The 4,002-nt window shown below is 34.3% G+C and overlaps 1 protein-coding gene across 2 annotated transcripts in view; it reads left to right on the top strand.

The window, feature by feature from the left end:
- LOC106870703 (coiled-coil domain-containing protein 1) overlaps positions 1 to 4,002 on the top strand; it is a 299,527-nt gene that overhangs the window by 113,810 nt on the left and 181,715 nt on the right. The window lies entirely within an intron of this gene.

Genomic DNA, 4,002 nt, shown 5'->3' on the forward strand with positions numbered 1-4,002 from the left:
ATATATATATATATATATATATATATACACACACACATGCACACATTCACACATGCACACACATGTTGGCATATTTTCTTTGGCTTCAGGTGTCAGCTCATACACATACCAATCCCTGCTATCTAAGGGTTGTTTGTGGTTAGTTGATTATATAGCCAGAATTATTGGTACTTATTTCAGTTTGGCTCTTGTATTATTACCGATCTTTATATATCATTACCAAGTCATGTTTTGCTTTTTTCTTACAGAGAGGGACATGATACACCTGTTTTCATTGTCACCCACAGGAATGGATACACACCCACACGCATTTATACCCACATGTATATGTATTTATAGATGGCATATATGTATATGTATTTATATATACGTGCAAACCATGCCTACTGTGGCAGACATCTATTAATAGTGTCAGGGTTGGATTGGACCCATTATCCTATAGTTGGTTGGGAGGCAACCTTATTTGTCACATGGTCATATTTACATGTTCATGCATATATATATCATCATCATCATCGTTTAACGTCCGTTTTCCATGCTGGCATGTGTTGGACGGTTTGACTGGGGACTGGTAGGCTGCAATGTGTGCATGCATGTGTATATATTTGTACATATAAAAAAAAAAAAGGGTAGATGTATATATGGCTAGTTAAAATAATCACTTCCCAACCACATGGTTTTGAGCTGAGTTCCAATGCATGGTGCCTAGAACAAGAGTCTTCTGTTATAACCCTACAGTGACTAAAGCCTCATGAGTGGATTTTATAGACGGAAACGCAAAAAGGAAGCCTATCATACATACACGCATGTGTATGTATTTGCAACTGTATGTACTAGTATGAGTGTGGTATATGTGTGGGTGTCTGTTTGTGTGTCTTTTCTAAACTGTCAACAAACAACATCATGCAGACAGTGTTGTCTGTTTGCTATCCTTCATATTAAATATTTCGAGATTAGGGAAAAATATTGCATTACTTGGAAAGAAGGAAGTATTGGTGACAAGAAGAGGATCCAGCTGTTGAATATCTGCGTGAACAAGTTTTATAGGACCCTGCAAGCATGGAAAAGTAGATATTGGAATGATGATATCTATCTTTCTATTTATCAGCTTGTCTATCTATCTATCTATCTATCTATATATATATATATATATATATATATATATAGACAGGGGAACAAGACATTACATAATGCAGTAATGAACTTCATTAGCAAACAGCTGTTTCTGCTATAAGATACAAGATATATATATATATATATATATATATATATATATATAATGTTTACCCAAATAAAATAGCACTTCATTCTTGAAGCTTCAATGAAGCTATGAGGTGATAGACAAACACTCAATAATGAATGCATTGCATCTTATAGCAGAAACTCTTGTAAGCTAATGAAGTTCATTGCATAATTTCTTCTTCCCTTGTCATTTATTCAACCTCATATTATGCTCTGTACTCAATTCTTTTATCGAAAGTGTATGTATATGTAGTTCAAACAGCAGATTGTTAGCATCACTATGCTTAGGTGAAATATCAATATATATATATATATATATATATATATATATGTATGTATGTATGTAGGTGTGGCTGTGTGGTAGAAACTTGCTCCCCAACCACATGGTTCCAGGTTCAGTCCCACTGTGTGGCACATTGGGTAAGTGTCTTATACTATAGCCTCAGGCTATAGTGGATTTCATAGACAGAAACTGAAAGAAGACTGTCGTATATATGTGTGTGTGTGTATTTATATGTTGGTATTTTTGTGTTTGTTCCCATATTACTGCTTGACAACCGGTGTTGGTGTGTTTACATCCCTGTAACTTAGTGGTTCAGCAAAAGAAACCAATAGAATTAGTACTAGGCTAAAAAAATAAGCCCTGGGGTAAATTTGTTTGATTAAAACCCTTCAAGGCAGTGCTCCAGCATGGCCACAATCAAATAATAACTGAAACAAGTAAAAGAATCAAAGAATATATATATATATATATATATATATATATATATAAAATGTTGTGTGTGTCTACACACTTTTTGTTTTCTGTACAAAAATGTATACTTGATGTTACAAAATGCATGCGTTAATTCAGTATTCGGAACTACGATGTCTTATTCCCTTCATGAAAGCTTGTGTATTGGCCTGCAGAGTGAGTGGATGAAATATTTTAACTTTCCCAGCAAACAATCCTGATTTAAGTGCTTGTTAAAGACATTTTTTCTTTTACCTTGTACCAAGTGTCAACAGAATTTGTAACCCAAACACAGAAAACTGCATCAAAAACAGCAAGCCATTTACATCTCTCACTCTCTCTCTCCACACACACACACACACACACATGCTTAAATATATACATATACATATGTACATATGTATAGATATGTGTGTGTGGGATGTGTGTGTAGGTGCTTGTGCCTTTCCGAGAGAGAGAGAGGGATATATGTATTATGTATGTAAAGATATAGGTATACATATACATATATATGTATGCATACATATACACACATGTATATGTATACTTATGTAGATACGTATACACACACATATATTGATATGTGTATAGATATATGTATACATGTGTGTGTGTGTGTGTGTGTATACACACACACACACACAAACACATATATATTTAAAGTTACCTCTACAGATATTCTATAGAATTTATACCCAGCACTGATTTTTGTTACCAGTATAATTTTATATAATTTCTATAGAATATCTGTAGAGATAACCTTAAAGGTTATGTAAAGTGCACTGCTAACACAGTAGAACATGATATTATTGGCTTATAAAACATTTAATTTACTTTCTAGTACATTATAGCTGCATAATAAAATACCATATCCCTACAAGTCATTAACATATATATTTGTCTAGTAAAAGAGATAATCATTATCTGTTTTGGACGCATAAATAAGTTAAAAAATAAAGCATATTTGAAAACTTTTAGTTTCAGTCAGTTGGGTTTCAACTAACACAATAAATTAACTCACCTATGCTCTTATTCCATTATGGAGTAATTTCTGCTTTTTGCTTGTGTGTGTGTGTGTGTGTGTGTGTGTGTGTGTGTGTGTGTGTGTGTGTGTGTGTGTGTGTGTGTGTGTGTGTGTGTGTGTACATGTATGTTTTTATTGGTGTGCTTCCCTTATATGTCATGGAAACCAGGTCACCAGCCCTGTAAATCCCAAGAGTCAAGTCAATAATATCCAGGGGGACTAACTCTCTACTATATGTGTATATATTTGTGTTGTGTGTATATTTTGTGTGTGTGCATATATCTGAATGTATACACGAACACACATACACACACACGTGTATGTATATATGTACATACATAAAGTTATAAATGACGAGAAAAATATGCTATGATAAAATTTATTTATGCATTGGAAATTCATATTTAATGAAAATAATAAGAATTTGCAATGGTTAAATAAATTTTATCATAGCATATTTTTCTCGTTACTTATAACTTTATACACTCCTTATGGTTTTCTCTTGTATTGTACTATATATTCTATTTGTTTTGTAGAAGGATACATTCAGGATCTCTATTTTTGAGTACTGCTAGATTAGTTGAATCCATATATTGTGACTAAAATTTTCATATATCATCATCATCATCATCATCGTTTAACATCCGCCTTCCATGCTAGCATGGGTTGGATGATTTGACTGAGGACTGGTGAAACCGGATGGTAACACCAGGCTCTAATCTAATTTGGCAGAGTTTCTACAGCTGGATGCCTTTCCTAACGCCAACCACTCAGAGAGTGTAGTGGGTGCTTTTACGTGTTACCCGCACGAAGGCCAGTCAGGCGGTACTGGCAACGGCCACGCTCGAAATGGTGTCTTTTATGTGCCACCCGCACAAAAGCCAGTCCAGGGGCACTGGCATCGATCCCGCTCAAAACATTTCATGTGTCACCCAAAATTTAGATTCAGGTGAATATGGTACTTAAGTTTAGGCACCAGAATTAAGTATGGTATTATCCAATA

Source organism: Octopus bimaculoides, chromosome 28 (genome assembly GCF_001194135.2).
Source record: "Octopus bimaculoides isolate UCB-OBI-ISO-001 chromosome 28, ASM119413v2, whole genome shotgun sequence".
NCBI lineage: Eukaryota > Metazoa > Mollusca > Cephalopoda > Octopoda > Octopodidae > Octopus > Octopus bimaculoides.